General features: G+C 41.8%; 1 protein-coding gene across 2 annotated transcripts in view; it reads right to left on the bottom strand.

The window, feature by feature from the left end:
- Window positions 1-20,444, bottom strand: part of LOC126272687 (uncharacterized) — a 661,027-nt gene that overhangs the window by 364,790 nt on the left and 275,793 nt on the right. For both annotated transcript variants that reach the window (XM_049975704.1, XM_049975705.1), the window contains one exon: window positions 13,048-13,091. The gene's annotated coding sequence lies outside the window, so the exon portion shown is untranslated. The remainder of the gene's footprint in view (window positions 1-13,047; window positions 13,092-20,444) is intronic.

Here is a 20,444-nt window from a genome sequence, read left to right as displayed (position 1 = left end):
AGTTGGCGTATCATCAAATATTCTCTAAAATATCTAAGACAAAGGATCTAACGAAAGATGTTTCACTTTAACCGAAAACTAGATAACGTTTTTGCATTTTGGTCTCACGAATTTTGAGAATTTATATGCAGCATGTCCAGTACATTAGCTAAAAGAGCGACTACTTGATATATGAACCTGCTCTAGGAGGCCAATGACTAAACCGACCCGCGAAAATAGCATCCCATTTGTGGCACATATGCATCATTTTCAGTGAAAGTGAGAAAAAAAAAGAACATTACGCGGAATGCAAGAAATTGGGAAATAACTGAAGGCAAATTCAGAGATGGAAATACAGACACAGCAGTCAACATCCTTCTCCAAATCGAACTTTTTCTCAGCTCCTAATGACATCGCCGTTGACGTGACGTTAAATTCCAATGTTGCTTCCCTATTACAGAAAATTGATAGTGTATCTCGTCACGCTCAAATGATGTAAAATGCTCAATATTAGCAGATGAGCCTTTTCGAATGATCGGTCTCCAGAAAGTGAGTTTGACATATCAAGACAATGGTTCGTGGAGTACCTGCTTCTGGGAGTGTGACGTCCGTGTTGCACCTGTGAAACCATTACATAAACGAGGATCGAAACTAGCAACGAACTATTGGACCACGCATTGTGATCACAGCAATAGATCCCTGCCGATTATCCGAGTGGCCAAACGTTCCACACAGTTCGTTGTCAGCGCTTACAGTACGCTGAAGCACAGCAACGGACCTGAACCTCTTGCGTCGAAGTTCCATTCAATGTGGTATGACCAGGATTGGTGGAACGCGTAACATTTTGTCATCTTCCATTGCCTAGAAACCATAAAATACATTTGATGCCTTGAGACTGGCTTACAAATTTTGTGACAGGGCTTTCCCCTGCGTGAATCTAGGCCCTCTTTGAACATATGTCAACAAGTAAGAGACTATGACTGAGGCACATGGGGGATGACATCCATCATGCTCAATCCTTAAGGCAAGTGATCAAAGGCGGTTCTCTTATTGTTATCATTTATGAATTTTCATTCACCATATACACTACTGACCATTGAAATTGCTACACCACGAAGATGACGTGTTACAGACTCGAAATTTAACCGACAGGTAGAAGATGCTGTGATATGCAAATAATTAGCTTTTCAGACCATTCACACAAGGTTGGCGCCGGTGGCGACACCTACAACGTGCTGACAAGAACAAAGTTTCCAACCGATTTCGCCCGCATCTCGTGGTCGTGCAGTAGCGTTCTCGCTTCCCACGCCCGGGTTCCCGGGTTCGATTCTCGGCGGGGTCAGGGATTTTATCTGCCTCGTGATGGCTGAGTGTTGTGTGATGTCCTTAGGTTAGTTAGGTTTAAGTAGTTCTAAGTTCTAGGGGACTGATGACCATAGATGTTAAGTCCCATAGTGCTCAGAGCCATTTGAACCATTTTGAACCAACCGATTTCTCATACACAAACAGCAGTTGACCGGCGTTGCCTGGTGAAACGTTGTTGTGATGGAGGAGAAATGCGTACCCTCATTGTAGCCTGTCGCGATCGCGGTTTATCGTATCGCGACATTGCTGTTCGCGTTGGTCGAGACCCAACGACAGTTAGCAGAACATGGAATCGCTGGGTTCAGGAGGGTAATACGGAACGCCGTTCTGGGTCCCAACGGCCTCGTATCACTAGCAGTTCAGATGACAGGCATCTTATCCACATGGCTGTAACGGATCGTGCAGCCACGTCTCGATCCCTGAGTCAACAGATGGGGACGTTTGCAAACAACAACCATCTGCACGAACAGTTCGACGACGTTTGCAGCAGCATGGGCTATCAGCTTGGAGACAACGGCTGCGGTTAACCTTGACACTACATCACAGACAGGAGCGCCTGCGATGGTGTACTTAACGACGAACGTGGCTGCACGAATGGCAAAACGTCATTTTCTCTGATCAATCCAGATTCTGTTTACAGCATCATGATGGTCGTATCCGTGTTTGGCGACATCGCGGTGAACGCACATTGGAAGCGTGTATTCGTCATCGCCATACTGGCGTATCACCCGGCGTGATGGTATGGGGTGCCATTGGTTACACGTCTCGGTCACCTCTTGTTCGCATTGACGGCACTTTGAACAGTGGACGCTACATTTCAGATGTGTTACGACCCGTGGCTCTACCATTCATTCGATCCGCGCGAAACCCTACATTTCAGCAGGATAATGCACGACCACATGTCGCAGGTCCTGTACGGGCCTTTCTGGATACAGAAAATGTTCGACTGCTGCTCTGGCCAGCACATTCTCCCGATCTCTCACCAACTGAAAACGTCTGGTCAATGATGGCCGAGCAACTGGCTCATCACGATACGCCAGTCACAACACTTGATCAACTGTGGTATCGTGTTGAAGTTACATGGGCAGCTGTACTTGTACACGCCATCGAAGCTCTGTTTGACTCAATGCCCAGGAGTATCAAGGCCGTTATTACGGCCAGATGTGGTTGTTCTGGGTATTGATTTCTCAGGATCTATGCACTCAAATTGCGTGAAAATGTAATCACATGTCAGTTCTAGTATATTTGTCCTATGAATACCCGTTTATCATCTGAATTTCTTCTTGGTGTTGCAGCTTTAATGACCTGTAGTGTAGATGGTATCAAACTCACTTCATTAACATGTATGGTGATACTATTTTCATAAACATTAGTATTTTTTTCATTCACTGTTCCACATTAAGCCAGTGGATTTTGTAACAATAAGTGTTTTTTGCTAACGTACTTTCTGTTCTCTATTTTCTTTTAAATCTCTTTCAAATGTACCTGTACGTAACTCTGTTCTGTAACAGGTCGTCTGAGAAGATTTGTCAGAGTTACAATGCGGCTGCAGTGTTCACGTTTAGGCTGAAGTTTTAGAGAGATACACTGTTGTTCAGAATTAAAGCAACAACCGCTATTTCCCCGTGCTGTGCCTAACTTACGATATAATCATACAAACTGTCAACAGATGTCCGTACGAACGCGTTCTGCACGGAAGAAGACGTTCTGGTCGACAGCGACCATACCAACGATGACGCCAGTTCACCAATCAAATGGGGTAGTGCTTGCCGTGTAGTCCCACATCCACAGTCGCTGTGTACACAGTAACAGACAGTGCAGTATTGGGCAGAAGAGGCACCTGTCAGGCTAACTGAGATGGATTGCCACAGGAAGCAGGATAGAAGCAGAACAGTTGCAATTTGATGTGGCCCGATAGCTTTGTGTGAATCGTTCTGTTGTTTCTTGGATGTAGTGGCAGTTTATAGATATCGAAACTTTACTCGGAAGGCCAGGCAGGGCCAACCACGTGTGACATCAGAAAGAGAGGACCGTTATTTGACAGTAAGGGCACAATGGTTCCGCCTTAGTACCGCACGGCAATTGGCAACTGACGTCCCAGCAACCCCTGGACGTATTGTCTTGAGGCAAACGGTGTACAAAAGGCTTCAGCAAATGACCTTTACTGTCGGAGACGTGCTCTATGTGTACCTCTGACGCCTCTTCATAGATGGGAACGTCTTGAGTTGAGTAGTTCACATGCCATCTGGACGGTCGAACAGTAGGTCAAAGTTGTCTTCACAGATGAGTGCCGATTTGGTCTGGGGAGTGATTCCCGACGGATTCGCACCTGGAGGGAATGTGGAGAACGAATTCGGGACCCAAATAGTGTGTAAAGAGACCGATTCGAGGAAGATCGCTAATGGTGTGAGCAGGAATTTTGGTGACCGCTCGAATACATCGTCATGAAATTGTACAGGCGAATTGGCAAGGTTTGATTGCCCTCAGATATCGTGACAAGGTGTTGGGACCTCATGTGCGGTTACTACGAGTAGCTGTGGGACCACACTTCGAATGAATGGAGGATAATGCTCGACCTCATAGAGTACGGGTAGTTGACGATTACTTGGAAACAAAAGATACTGTGCGCATGGCCTGACCTGCTCGCTCTCCCAATTTGAATCCCACAGAGCACACCTGGGGTACACTTTGGAGATTGGTTGCACCACGTCACCATCCACCATTAACTCTCCAAGACTTGCGTGCAGCTTGAAACGTCCCCTTTGAAAAATTATACAAGACTGGTCTATGTGAAACGTCCTCTTTGAACAATTATACACGAATGTGCTTAAACTGACACACAATAGTTTTTAGCGCAACGCAATCTGACTTTCAATAATCCCTACAAAAGAATGGCCCTGACTAACATTAACCTATACCTTTCACAAATCACTTACCTCACAAAAATCTTCGTTACTCAAGCTACTGCAATACAGCGAGCGCCACTACTGCCAGCTAAATAAAAGATTCAAACTACTGAAGGCACTAACTACTGATAGGCATAGTTAGCAAATGAAAGATTTTAATAGAGAACAAACAATGTATTTACCTCACTATTCATAATATATATAGCAGTTCATGACACCAATTCCTACAAATTTCAAAACTCCGCCGTCTCTCTCCCCACGTCCACCACTGCTGGCGGCTCACCTCCAACTGCGCAACGCTACGCGCTGTTAGCATCCAGCTGCCGCTGCCCAACACTACAATGGCGAGTATTACAACAATGCCAACCAGCCACAGACTGCACACGGCACAGCCAGTGATTTTCATACAGAGCGCTACGTGGCTGCGGCGTTACCAATAAAAAAACTTAAACAGCCTACTTACAAGCTGTCCGGGAACTGTGGTCATTATTGCCTCGACATGTGATTGATGACATCATTAACAGCATGCCATTACATTGTCAGCACATTGACCAGACGTGTGCAAATCCGTTAAATTAGAAAAAAACGAAAAAAAGATTTTGTCTTCATTTATATATGTTGCAGTTATTAACGTTTTGTTTTCTTTACACTGTTTTTTTAGATTACTAGTATCTGCTTATACTGCTTTGCACCAAAATAAACGCAACCTTGCAGATTTTTCGTTTGTTGCTTTAATTTTGGACACTGGCATATTTTCTTTCGTACCTACTCTGTGTACACGCAGTGAGACGTATCTGTAATGATTAACATAATGATAACGTCGGCCCCATGAGAGATCCGGAAGTTGTTCGTTTCTTAATTTAGCGAGACACGTCAAAGGTATTCTCTGCGGCATACACATTCTGTATGGTAGTATTTCTAACAAATGACATGACTTGTGTACGACGAGAGGTGCTATTATTTGCGATTAGTGGTTAGTGATCTTGCACATCCCTGTCAGAGGGCGTCTGCGTGACGATCCTAAATTAATTGCCACCTACTGATTATTCCTGGATGCATAAAATTGAAAAAAAAATCGAATAAAAAAGTTGTTGAGCTGTCCATGGCTGGCAGCTCACTAATGAAGGCAATTAAGCAGTAAAGTAACGGGAGGACTTACACGACAGCACAGTAAATTTATTTCTCGTCCATCGGACTGCGCATGACCTCCGTAACTGAATACGACTAATAGCTTTTTACGAGTGTGTTAAGTGTACGATAATAACTCAAATACTATTTTTATTTTTCTTGCAGAGCTGCCTCTGACGTTGATACTGATTTCTTTTTACACTTTGATATCGGCTTCAAATAGATTGTATCACCATGAATGCTATAGGTTATTACTGTCTCTTCCGATGTTACTATCAATACTATAAATACTGAATTAAGTAATGCTTCTGGGAAAGAGACTTTTTTTATTATCTTGTGTCCTCTTGCTTTGTCTTCGCAGATTGTGAACTGCAACGATCTTAAGACTTTACACACGAGCCTCTCCGTTATGGAAAATACAGTGAAAATCTGATGAAGCTATGCACAGATGATTTGGGCACTGTGTCTAGTACACCTGTCGATCGCATCATGTTGCCGTTTTGAGTTCTGAGGCCGGTCGGTGTGGCTAAGCGGTTAAAGGCGCTTCAGTTTAGAACCGTGCGACCGATGCGGTCGCAGGTTCGAATCCTGCCTCGGGCATGGATGTGTGTGATATTCTTAGGTTAGTTAGGTTTAAATAGTTCTAAGTTATAGGGGACTGATGACCTCAGCTGTTAAGTCCCATAGTGCTCAGAGCCATTTGAACCATTTTTTGAGTTCTGAGCTCACAGAACGTAAAGATGGCTAGAAATTAGCGTCTCCCGCCAAGTATGAGGGCCTGGCGAAAGATTTCGCCTGCAGCTATGCACTCCACATAACATAACGTTCACGCGGTTCGTTCTACACGAAAATTCTCGGCTGCACTCTGCAGGGGCAATGAAGATGCTCCTGCAACGTTTTCGATGGGAACTGGTTGATCACCAACAATACAGCCCGTAACTGGCTACCCCTGAGGTTCATCTCTGCTCAGATGAGCTGCAGGCTACAAAGACAATATTTTGACAAAAAGCTGCAGTCCAAAGCAGAAAATTGTCGAAAAGCACTTGCGGCTGTCTTCTATAACGAGGGAATTGAAAAGCTGGTACAACGCTTCGACAGATGTCTAAGTTTGGGCGGCGACTGTATAGATAATTAGCTGGAAGCCGTAGCTAACCGTTGTAAATGAAACAGTTTTGATTTTCACTGTGGTTTACATTTCGTGACCCATCGTTCCTTACTTTCCGAATAGCCCTCGTATAATTGTCAGCCAATGGTTATGACACTGCGTTGGTTAACATTATATGCTAATGATGTAGAAATCTCGCCTTAATATTACGAAGGAAAATATAGAAACAGTGGTTACTGAACTTTAAAAAAACACACATGTTATTCCAGCAGGTAATAACAGAACTTTTGATGTGTGGAAGAATTATGGCATAAAATACACAAAGTACGCTTTTTTTATCTACAAGGAAAATAGTGAACATCAGTGAATCACTGAAAAATTATTGATTAAGATTAGGGGATTACTTTTTCTAGTTCAGTTTTTCCATTTTTGTCAGTAACAATACAGCATACTTCACTATAATTCCAGTTTCTCTTACAAAAATAATGGTAAAAGGCAAGGTTTTCAGCAGACTCGTTTGATACGAGTAACAAGCGATTCCACAAAAAATTTTTACGTAATAGCGAAGATGTACACGTCTTTAATACTGTCTTCTAAATCCACCGTAAAAAGTCAAAATTTGGCATCCAGGTTCATTTAAAAATGAAATATGAAGTATATCTTTGCAATGAAACTGTATTAACACAGGAACAGTAGTATCCGACCTGTAATATCGAATGTTAAGGGCAGTTGTCTGCCTGTAACAAGTGAATCTGTGACTGATACTTAATGCTATTGGCACTTCACTCCGCATAGCATTTCTCAACGGCAAAAATTGAAATTAATATTTCACCAAGCAACCAATGAAACTTGCCACCTACCACCACTGACAAAGGAAAAAAAACGAAATTGACCCATTGGGAATGTATTCTTACAAAATTTTGTATAATGCGTAGAGGAGCAGCAGATGACAGCATGCAACTGAAACACATTGCTACAATTTAAACAGCACATCGAGTGTATTAAATAAAATACGTGGTTTATTGTATATTAAACCAAGCTCTGTGTGTAAATGTAAGCTATGTTTTGATGTGTGATAGTTCTTTATGAAGAGGAAAGCAATATGAAGGCTTAACGTCTTTCGTCGATCAGGTCATTAGAGACAGAGCACAATCTCGGGTTGGGAATGGCCGTGGAAGAGACTCGGACATGTTCTGTTCCAAAGAATTATGCAGACATTTGCCTTAAACGATTTAAGAAAAATAACGAAAAAAAATCTAGACGGTGACACGAGGGATTTGAAGCGCTGTCAACCAGAGTAACAGTTCAACCTCTTACTAATGCACCATCTCTCTTCATTTGCTACGTTAGCTCTAAACAGAATAATAAAATTGCTTACACTTACACAGAGCTTTCTTTACTGGAAGGTTTTTGTTACAAAACAAGAACGTAACTTCACCACCCAACATAACAGGCACACAAGAGCAGCTAAAATAACTACAAGTACATCGTACTTACGGCAAATGTAAAAAGACTAAATAATGTACACTCTGCAGATGATGTCTGCATGTTGCTGAAATGCGTCGTGACGGAGTAAATGTGACTATCAAAAAGTCATTTGTGATACCGCCACCACTGGCGGATTGAGGCGGGGTGCAAGTGAATGTCTCTGTATTTTCCTGCTATTTTTGTTATTTCGAGCGATTAGGAAGTAAATTGTTTTTCAGCAGTGTAGCAGAATCTTATGAGGGAGCATAAAATATCTCTTATCGAGAAAAATGAAAAAAAAACGAGGAGACGTCATTCTGTTCTGACTGTAGAACTCCATGGACGTAAAGACGAAAGATACCCAAGTAGTATAGGAAAGGAAAGTTTTTGTACTCGATTTGTTTATATGAGTCAAGAATTGACGAGTCCTACACGTAAGAAAAAACTACGTTTGTAAATTTTTCAAACATCATTAACCTATTACGCCAAATTTTGAATATTTTCGGTTGCTGCTGATTTCCGGAGAACGATTAATATCCAACCGCTTGCAAGAAAAGGTAATGGGCTTAAATGATGGATTCGTGCCTTTTATTCGTTATTTGGAATATTAAAGGAATAAGACCAAAACTTTTGTTGTTATCTCTCAAGTTTTCTCCGCGTGAATAATCGGTGGTGTATATCTGCGTGTTCAGCACAGTTGTTGTTTCCATTTCCTGCACAATATTTCGACGAACTACGCAGTCGTCTTCTTCAGTGCTGCTAGTTATGATCTACGCACAAGAGCTAAAGAAACGGGCACACCTGCCTCATACCGTGTAGGGCACCTGCGAGCATGCAAGTGCCGCTGCACGGCGTGGCATGGACTCAACTAATGTCTGAAGTAGTGGTGACGGGAAAAACCATGAATCCTGCAGGACTGTCCAAAAATCCATAAGACTTTGAGGGAGTGGAGATCTCTTCAGAACATCACGTTGCAAGGCATCCCAGACATGCTCAACGATGTTAATGTCTGGGGAGTTTGGTGGCCAGGAGAAGTGTTTAAACTCAGAAGAGTATTCCTGGAGCCACTCTGTAGCAGTTATGAACGTGTGGGGTGTCGCATTGTCCTGATGGATTTTCCAAATCCGTCGGAATACACAGTGGACATGAATGGACGCACGTGATCAGACAGGATGCAAAATTAGGTGTCACCTGACAGGGTCATATCTAGGCGTATTAGGGGTCCCATAACACTCCAACTGCACACGTCCCACACCATTACAGAGGTTCCACCAGCTTGAACAGTTCCCTGCTCAGATGCAGGGTCCATGGACTCATGAGGTTGTCTCCCTACCGGTACACGTCCATCCACTCGATACAATGCGAAATGGGACTCGTCCGACCAGGCAACATATTTCCAGTCATCAACAGTCCGATGTCGGTGTTGACAGGCCCAGGCGAGACGTGTGTCTCGTGCAATCATCAAGGATACACGAGTGGGCCTTCGGGTGCAAAAGCATACCGATGATGTTTCGTTGAATGGTTCGCATGCTGACACTTGTTGATGGCTCAGCATTGAAATCTGCAGCAATTAGCTGAAGGGTTTCACTTCTGTCACGTTGAACGATTCTCTTCCGTCATTGTTCGTCCCGTTCGTGCAGCATGTTTTTTCGGCTGCAGCAGTATCGTAGATTTGATGTTTTAGCAGATTACTGATATTCACGGTACACTCATGTAATGGGCGTAGTGGAAAATCCCCACTTCATTGCTACCTCGGAGATGCTATGTCCCATGGCTCATGCTCCAAGTATAAACTCACTTAAATCTTGATAGCCTGTTACCATAGCAGCAATAACCGATCTAATAACTGCGCCAGACACTTGTATTATACAGGTGTTGCCGACCGCAGCGCCATATACTGCCTGTTTACATACCTATTTATATGATTATGCTTGCCTACACCAGATTCTTTGGCGCATGAGTGGGTGCGTCCTCGTTACTTGGGTTCCAACCACACTGCCATGTTTGGGTCTCGCATCATCATTTATAGGCGAATGTGACCTCGATTGCGGACGCCCATTTATTTTTCATAGACCGCACTTATATTTCGCGAAACGCACATTCTCGTAACGGCGTTTCTCAGTTATGTCTGATCTGATGGCCGGCAATATGCTAAGAGTGTCGAATTCCAAGCTTCGTTTAAATTGAAACCGCGATCCCGTTTATTAGGTTTTACGAGATTTTTAAATCGGTAGTCTGCTTAATTACGCAATCCCCACAGTCTCATTAAACACTGCAAAATATTGTTAAGCGAACAGTACATATGGTCGGATGTCAATGTAAAATCGTACATGTAGATGAAAACACTCCATCACCGGGTCTGTTAGTAATTAGAATCTCAATTCCCTGTGAGAAGTACAAAGACGACGATATTTTGAATAGGGACAGGCTCTAAGTGATCACTCTGAAGGACGCGGAGATGCAGTGTACTTGTTTGAGAGATCATCATCATCAGCAACTGACAGAGTTTGAAGAGACCTCACTGTGGGTCTCCATTTGGCCGTATGGTCGAATTGTGCAATATACCGTTTTGTGGTAATTCGTGTGTGACAGCGTCCCGATGTTGGAATGCATGGGAACATGAGCCCAGGCATAATCGTCAAGGGTGTGATCGACCACGTCTCACTATCACTTAGCAAGATTGCCGTATTGTGCACCAACCACATCATAGCCCTTTCACATCCGCGCCTGCTATTCTAGAGGAAGTAATGGACTACTGCTAACATTATCTCTCATCCTACACTAATGGTCGTAGACTAGCAGCAGCCATACTAGGGGAATACTGTTCAATGCGTAGGCTGCCGTTAGCACCAAAACACTAGCGCCAGGGTTCTGTACAGTGCCTTGACCAAGAAGGGCCGTTGATAAGTGCTCTTATATTATGCTCAGCGTTGAATAGAAGCTGTGTACTACTTCGGATGATCGTCGTCGTCCAGTACGGTGGTGACGTGGGAAGACGTCCAGTTCCTTCGGTGGTATTGAGAGGCCCAGCTGTGTCATTTCTGGCGTCATTGAAGCCAGCGGGTATTACGTCATGTACAGACGGGTAGCGACTGAGGAATGGTCAGCTGTGTGTCACGCACAACCAGCGTCCTCATTTGTTACTTATCTTTCGGCAGTATAAACGTGTAATTTTTAATAAGATTATACTCGTCCTCACATGGAAAGTGTCCGTATGAACTGTCTGCGTGATACTACGTTACTCCCGTGGCCAGCAAGATTACCACCTCTGTCTCCGATAAAATATGTGTGGGACAAGCTTGGACATCAACCCTGTCCCAGCGCCACTATCCAGAATGTAAAGGACCAGTTAAAACAGTCGTGTTCCAGCATGCATTAGGAGAGGATAAAACCGTTTTATGTCCCCATTTCCAACCAAATCAGTGCATACATCCCAGCTAGGCCAGCTATAACATGTTACTGATAAGCAAGCTCATACTGCCAAGTTCTTGATAAATTTGACTCGACTTTGTAATCACTGAACGAGCATCATATTTCCTCTCATCTTGTGAAGTTTCATTTACCTTATTCCTCCACTTCTGGGTACTTAATTTTTTTTTGTCAGCCGATGTGTTTCATTTTATAATTACACTACTGGCCATTAAAATTGCTACACCAAGAAGAAATGCAGATGATAAACGGGTATTCATTGGACAAATATATTATAATAGAACTGACATGTGATTACATTTTCACGCAATTCGGGTGCATAGATGCTGAGAAATCAGTACCCAGAACAACCACCTCTGGCCGTAATAACGGCCTTTATACGCCTGGGCATTACGTAAAACAGAGCTCGGATGGCGTGTACAGGTACAGCTGCTCATGCAGCCTCAACACGATACCATAGTTCATCAAGAGTAGTGACTGGCGTATTGTGACGAGCCAGTTCCTCGGCCACCATTGACCAGATGTTTTCAATTGGTGAGAGATCTGGAGAATGTGCTGGCCAGGCCAGCAGACGAACATTTTCTGTATCCAGAAAGGCAAGTACATGACCTGCAACATGCCGCTGGGATCCAGCACCTCGTTCCGTATTACCCTCCTGAATCCAAAGATTCCATATCCTGCTAACAGTCATTGGATCTCGACCAACACGATCAGGAATGTCGCGATACGATAAACCGCAATCGCGACAGGCTGCAATCCGACCTTTATCAAAGTCGGAAACGTGATCGTACGCATTTCTCCTCCTTACACGAGGCATCACAACAACGTTTCACCAGGCAACGCCGGTCAACTGTTGTTTGTGTATAAGAAATCGGTTGGAAACTTTCCTGATGTCAGCACATTGTAGGTGTCGGCACCGGCGCCCACCTTGTATGAATGCTCTGAAAAGCTAATCATTTGCATATCACAGCATCTTCTTGCTGTCGGTTAAATTTCACGTCTGTAGATCGTCATCTTCGTAGTGTAGCAATTTTAATGGCCAGTAGTGAATGTACGAGGCAGTGTGCGGCGACAGCCGATTTGCTTGTCTATTGACGAAGACTCCTTCCAATGGGATACTATAAGGAGTCTCGCCCGCCTCCTTGTGTATTCCATGATATCTGGATCAGCGAAGACAGTGACCCCTCTCCGCAGAGAGCGTCCCCTGTGGGCGTGACATGAAAGACGACCGAGAGCTCTTTAATTGCTGGACTGCGTGTCTCCCGTTCCACGGGCCTAAAGCAGCACCGCCCAGGCCCTCAATTATTTATTTCCGCGCAGGTCATTTGCATAAGATATTAACTATGGCGCTCGATAAATTTCGGCTGCTAGATGAGTGGAACCTGTGCAGCAACCGGCTACTTTTGAAAGTTGAAAAATGGTTTCTTTGCATAACCTCGTCATCCTCCCAGGTATTATCTTTGCGAACGTAGATCTCAGGCTACTATTTCCACCTTTTTTTATTGTTCCCCTTTCTTCCCCTTTCTTGCTAGATGTTTTCATCCTCTCGGTTCCTACACTCATCGTTGGCAAAAGATTTTATTACAGATGGAAAGGAGAACAGATCGCAGTAATATAAAAAACATAATTGGTGGAACACATCACTTTATTATAAAAGTTGGTACTCACGGTATTAAATTTCATATACACGGCCGTACTGCGGCAGTCGAGTCCTGGAACAAAGAAGCAAATTTGTCGTTGGCTATATGCTTATAATGTGCTTGCGTGCAGAACATGACGTAAACTGCTATTCCATACCAAAATTAACTGTTCATGTACAGCCTATGGTGACAATATCAAGTTTTGATTCATGTTTATACTGTGAACCGTTTTAAAGGGCATGAATGTTTAAAATTAAAGCTGGAAATAAAACTTGGCACATTTAACTCTTTTCTTTTTTTAACGGAGAACAGAGGACAACAGTTTATTCCATAATCTACAGGTGAACTTTGTTAGTCCATTCGTAATAAACAACCCAGTACATTTCCAGAATTCTGCCAGTAGGTGTATGAGTGGTACATAAAAAAAAATTCGCACGTGTTATTTATGTCGTAAATGAACGTGAGATACTGCTATAAATAATGTGACAGACTGTAAATTTTGAGGTACTGAGGTAGAAATAGTTGGAAAGTAAGCCTCAAAATCAACCACAGTAAGATTAAATAATTAAGTTTGTTCTGCAGTAACCACAAGCGCCGGAACGAAGATGCTGAACGCAAGACCACAGAAGGCGATGAGGAAACGTCTGACAATGATGTGTGCGTCACCTGGAGGAAGTGAAGATAAGCGCCGCTCCTGCTATCTTTGGCCGCTGATATCGCCTCAGACTACTGACGCTAGTTGTGATCCTTATCAGTTACTTTTCTGGACTTTGAATTTAGCAAAGTCTGTTACAGTTCGTACGTCACTTTCGATACCGATGCGACTCCAATGTTAAGTATTGTCAAGTTGCTTCATAGATATAAAACTACTAATGTTATTTGTTTGAATTGTTGTATAGCTCCATCCCCTGGTCATTGTATTAGTGACGAGTGGGCAAGATTCCACAATGTTATCTTCCATTACGACTACGTACAGAGGTACAGAGAGTAAACGTCATGAATTCCATGGCACCCACACTTAGAACACAAATAAAGGTACACAAAGATAAGCCTGCTGGAGGATGGGAGGAGCAGTCCTTTTTACAAAATAGCTGGAAAATGCCTGAAATTTCTTAAAACCCATTATAAATTCTATAACCAATTTTCCATTAAAAAGTTTCGAACTTATCAAGGAAAATACACCAATAATTGGTGAAATGAAATTTGTTTCTCTGGGTATCGTCAACTCATACACAATCGTACCTATTGACAAAACTGTGCGGGTAATTCAGGGTAATTTATTATAACAAAACGAGCTTTCTAAGAGAGAAATAAATCCACTAGACAACTTACCATGATTTTGAAATTTGATTACTTTAAATTTAATGGGGACACTATTCCCAAAAAGACGGTCTAAGTATGGGGAAGTCAATATCGGGAATGATCGCTGACACATTTATCAGTTGTCTAGAAATCATATTCTTTTCAGAAAATCCACCATTGGAGGCAAAATAGTATACTACTTTAGGTATGTAGATGACACGCTGCTGTTAATATAGGCTACCGATAATGTCATCAACACTACAGTATCCACTTTTAAAACTTGCATCAAATAATTAAATTTACATGTGAGATCGAAACAAATAGTTCTATTTCTTTTCTAGATCAATCAGTTCGGAATGAAAATAGCAGCCACACGATTGGTGTCTTTGGCAAAGAAACTTGCACTGACGGTACTGTGGATTTTACGTCAAACCACCCAATTCAACATAGCCCGCATCTCGTGGTTGTGCGGTAGCGTTCTCGCTTCCCACGCCCGGGTTCCCGGGTTCGATTCCCGGCGGGGTCAGGGATTTTCTCTGCCTCGTGATGGCTGGGTGTTGTGTGATGTCCTTAGGTTAGTTAGGTTTAAGTAGTTCTAAGTTCTAGGGGACTGATGACCATCGATGTTCAGTCCCATAGTGCTCAGAGCCATTTAAACCAATTCAACATAAGAAGGCATTTTTTTATTATGCTATTAAACCATTGTTAAAAATTCCGTTGTCGAAAGATGAACACGGTGATGAAATTGCAATAATAAGGCATATTGCAAAAATGAATAACTATCCACAGGAGGTTGTAGGTAGTATATGTAATAACATAGTTAATAAATACAGAAAGAAGAAGACACTTTACAAAAATGTACCTTCTAAAAAAACTAAGTTTGTTAGTTTACAGTACCTTACTACCGAAAAATGAGTACAAGGATTGCAGATGTCTTTAGAAAGTACAATGTGACAGTGTCTTTTGGAATCGAAAATAACTTAGGATGTATTTTGCAACATAATGTAGGTACAAAAAACCTATTTCACGCTTCCGGAGTTTTTCTTGCCTGGACTGTGGGGCCTGTTACGTCGGCCAAACGGAAAGAAGGCTGGAAGTTAGGTCTGGCGAACACGTTGGCTGAGGCAGAAAAGATACCACGGAGAAATTGAGTATGGCTGTTCATTTACTTACAACGAAACATAAGGTGCCGACTTTGACATCTAAAGTGAGGTTACTACATAAATGTGTGAAAGGCAGAATCCTCGACCTCCTGGAAAAGCTGGGTACCTTTTGATATCACAAAAACGTTAACTGCAACCTCATTAATAATCAGGTCTTATGGAAAATGTAATGTTTTATAAATTGTTTGAGAATTGCTTCTTTGGAAGCAGTGAAGGGTTTGCCACAGGGGGCACGAAAGAGCTCCTTTTTCCTTGTGTAAAGGTTTTGTAAATTACCACTACCAGTCACAAACTATTGTATTATTTATTTATTCTGCTACATGTTTCGAGGGAATACCACATCTTCAGGCTGAATGGCATTACAAAAAACAGTTTCACGACAACATTGTACTGATGTTACATAGTCTTTTCATAAATGCAGTGGTTATCTTTGTTCTTCTGGCGTAGCAGTCTCGTTGTGATGAGCTGAGGTGTTTCCATTTCCGTGGATCTCTTGGCTCACAAATTTTCACTAACGTAACAGTAACTTGAAAACACGATCACAAGAACAAATCTTTAGTGCATGTGATAATAAGTTAGAAGCAACATAAATAATTTTACTTGTCTTTTATTCTGTGTTATTTCTATTCAGGTTTGAAGGTTTTTTTTTTTTTTTTGCTGGATACCATAGGTTGTTTTCGTTGCGTGTTATATATTACGTTGTCCATACTGAGGGCGCCATTCAGTCAAAACAAATGTGATCTCCGTAGAGCCTACCTTCATTATACGGTAGTCTTGAACGAACTACGACAAAAGCCCGAAAAACAGGGGACTGACGTACTAATACATGCATTGATATATGAAATAGTGGTATGTAATCTAACGCATAAGCCAGGTAATCTATGCCACCAGTTGTTGCTTTTTATAACATCACCTATGTGCTTCTTATATTTTTTAACATTGATAATGGCTAAGCACTAGCCGAAAACTAGATTTGCCTATTATAACTTGAAAGAAAAGGACTACTGACTGCTGTGGTCTATCATTTGAAAGATTAAATAATACTCAACAAACATACGGGAAAGAAGACATTACAAATTAACACCGACGTCCTGAAAACTATTTCGTTTTTGTACCTAATTTACTGTGGTCGAAGTTAGTAACTGCGGGGGTAGCGAAGGAAATGGTAGGGAAAAATGGATTAAAATGCTTTTGGTAAATTGAAAACTGTTCAGGAATAAGCTTCCAGAGCGCCTCGTAATGCGGAAACTGTTGACAACTATACTCAGGGAAGGACGGAGAGATGCATATTGGGAATCACTGAGATGAAAAAACGGATCAGATAACAAATGCAATCGAAAACGAAAAAATATATATATAAAGAAAATGAAATGTAGTGGATGTGACATGTATCCACGCCAATGTTAGAAGCACCAATGAAGTTCTTTGTTTTACTGGAACGCAAGGACAGTGACAAGACTTAACAAAAGGCGTTAGAAAACTGGCAGTGATAACTTTTTGTGTATACCTCGAGAGAGTAATGTATGTATGTAGTTTAGGTGAGGCCTTTCTTCAGCATTAAATGGTGGTGGTGGGGATGTTTGTGGACGAGGATGATGATTATGTATCACAGGATAATCAGATGGCTCGGATACGAACCTCTTACTAGTCATTCCAGTTCGAGAGTTGCAGATTGTGTGTCCCATTTCCTTTTATAAGAACGAGACAAACACAACATTATACTGCTTTATTACCATACTCGCGACTCTTATGTAAATTTCTGACACTATGCTGAGGAAACAACAGTATTTCTGTCCCTCTGGTAATTTCTTTAGTTGAGTGGCAATGTTCTATTTCGAAGTAATGAGTAAACATACAGGCTTTGAATAAGTAAAAGGTACATTGAGAAATACTTCTGCTAAAATGTATCGTAATGAACTGATTGTAAATTGTCTATTCGAGGATATGTTTCGCGGTAAACAATAGCGTCCAAAGTGAACATTAACGAATTTTTATCTCATACAGTAACAAAAGTGTTCATTACACTACATAACGACGAATTCATTTAAGAACAGACACTGTTAAAACATATTATGAAACTAACTGCGAATGGAGACTACGATAAATATGGGCTTGTGTTGAATGCTGTTAACTGTTATTTGAGCCTAAAATGAGAGCTATAGTATGGAGAGACATGCAGAGCGTACTGCTGCTGTGATGAGCGAGGTGACGCCGTTATTAATGGCGGACTCTCGTTTGAGAGGAGCGAGGTTCACATCCCGCCGAGTCATCCTGATTTACGCAGAGCTCCCGAATCGTTGCAAACTAATGCTAGTAAGTCAAGGGGCTGTTTCCTGCCACTGCTAACTTGTGCTTCGTCCGTAATGAGCGCAACGTCGACAACATGTTAAACTATAACTTCTCTTCTGTCCTAGAGTCTGGGCAACACTTTGTGAATTTGTAGTAACCATATCACCTGCTAGAACAGCAAATAACCCGCTTAACTGGGTGTGTGTGCACACAGCGACGTTTGCACCAGAACGTAATATCGTATTGCACCTAACGGACACCTGAAAGCTACGACGTGTAAATTCAACACACACATGCCGAGAGCAAGACTAGAACATTAAAGCCGAGAAATAAAGGTCGTTGTTTTTCAGGAGCATGAAGTAACAGGCATTCTACTATGTTAGTTCCACTGCGTCGTCTACTTTCGAGGTGGAGCCCTTGTAGCAGGGCTGTGAAACGGGACGTTAAGGCAACAAGTATCTTTCGCACTCCATGGGAGCACAAAAGTCACACATGACATCTCTTCCGTATCTGGAATGCTATCTCGCAATGTCCGTCCTAAATGGTAACTGGCTATAGAATAAAAAAGGAACCTCAGAGTTTTTCTGCGTTATTCCCCCACACATTCCCGTTTTGCTGGGAAATGGGTCCAACTGGGCAGTAGCTTTTCAGTACTTGCAGTCTACAGACACAATAAATACTAGAGTCGTTTGGAGATTCGGTTCCGGAGTACCTACGTTGACTTCTGCTTACCAAAACAAATGCTCGGTTTGTTCACCACTTCGGTCAGCAGCGGATTATGTTTCAACCCCTGGTTCATAACGGAAGGTCCTTGTGTTCCTAATTAATGCCAGCATTGGAAACTGTCCTGTAATAATGCGAAACAACTTCCAATATATAGTCCACCAGATCGTTCAAATGGTTCACATGGCTCTGAGAACTGTGGGACTTAACATCTGAGGTCATCAGTCCCCTAGAAGAACTAACTAACCTACGGACATCACACACATCCATGCCCGAAGCAAGATTCGAACCTGCGACCGTAGTGGTCGCGCGGTTCCAGACTATAGCGCCTAGAACCGCTCGGCCACACAGGCCGGCCCAACAGATCGTCCATACAACTTTATTTGAGTTATATTTTCCATGATAGATTGTGCTCTTGATTGCTTCTATTTATCAGACATGTATAAATTAATAATTGAGCTATTATTTACGCAGAGCATATTGAGAATTGTAGGAAAGAGAAACCGGGCAGTTTCTCTTCCGTTTGAGCGTAATAATGAAGTACCGAAATCGGCTGAAGTACTACTTTATGTTAATCACTCATCTGTCAGTTGTTACGTATTGCCTATCCATCCTGGTATTTACACAAAATATCCCAACAAAAGAAGTACTCTGGTGTATGTCTCTAATTAAGAACAAAACAATTACTACTAGTATTTGGCGATTACGGGAGACTGTTTAGTTGTAAAACGTTACAAAACGGCCATTTATTTCTCGCGAGCAGTTAGCTTCTTCTGCTTCTTTGCGACAGATACTAGTATTAGCCTAGTAGTATTGAGATTCACTCAGAATGTTTGTCTCCATTCCATCATTTTTACTTAGTCTTAATGCTTTGCAAGAAAATTTCGTCGTTTCCTCCGTCGGCACTATTCCACTCTTTTTTCAAGCACATAGTTTAGGAATGTAATTATACTGAAAGAAAGAACTTGTCGGAAATATTAGTAGGGATTTCAGAGTCAAATTCCTTCATAGGTCTGAAAAAGCACATTACAAATTGCAAGTAAAGAAGGGGTGGAAAGGAAAGAAAATACTATAGAAACGAAGATGAGCAGAGAGATCGTACTGTATATCATTGATTTTGTTTAACCTTGCGCTGAAGAAATTAGTGAAAAGGTGACAAGCTCTAGAAATGAAAGTAGAAATCGAAGTAAAAACTGCTAGATATTGATTTTACTGCTGATATTTAACGGAATAAAATTTTAAGGAAATTTGAAGGGCTAACTAAGAATAAGACGAGAACACTGAACTTTTTTTTTATATTTCAATATGAAACATTACTTCTCTTTACATTAGGTCCTTTCAGTGAGAAAGATTTCTTTTCTTTATCTTAAGTGCGCAAGTCGTAAATTCTTAGTAATTAATATTTAGTGTTCTTGGACACCACATATAAGACTGATCATCCGTCACTGTTCGGCAGTTTGCTGCAAGAACATACAATTTGAAAGGGTTAGTAGTTATTGACAAATGTCGAAAGGAAGAGTATAATACCCTGATCTTTAACTATTTTTTTCACCGCTGCAGATATTAATTTCCAACATGCAGTCAAAATATTCTAATATGACTGTGGCTAATACTTCATATGCCGTAGTAGTATCTCATTAAACTACGCTTTCATAAAATGGAGGGTGAATGCATGGATCCAAGCTTTCAAGAAAGCTTCTAATTCGTCTAACGAACCAGAACTAATATCTGACACTGACTGAGTCTCCGCAGAGAGGAAGACAATTGAAAGTCCAGAGAGTAAAAAAGTGAAAATCGCAGATTTGTTAACATCATATGTGGGTTACAGGCACTTTCATCTATCACGGATTCTTTCATGTTTGTCTACTGTTGTTAAGGATTCGATAGCAGGTAAATACTTGTGGCAAGCTAGAGTATAAAGACGATCGCTGCTAGTTTCATTCGCAGT

Source organism: Schistocerca gregaria, chromosome 5 (assembly GCF_023897955.1).
Source record: "Schistocerca gregaria isolate iqSchGreg1 chromosome 5, iqSchGreg1.2, whole genome shotgun sequence".
NCBI lineage: Eukaryota > Metazoa > Arthropoda > Insecta > Orthoptera > Acrididae > Schistocerca > Schistocerca gregaria.
This window is presented reverse-complemented; position numbering and strand designations above follow the sequence as displayed.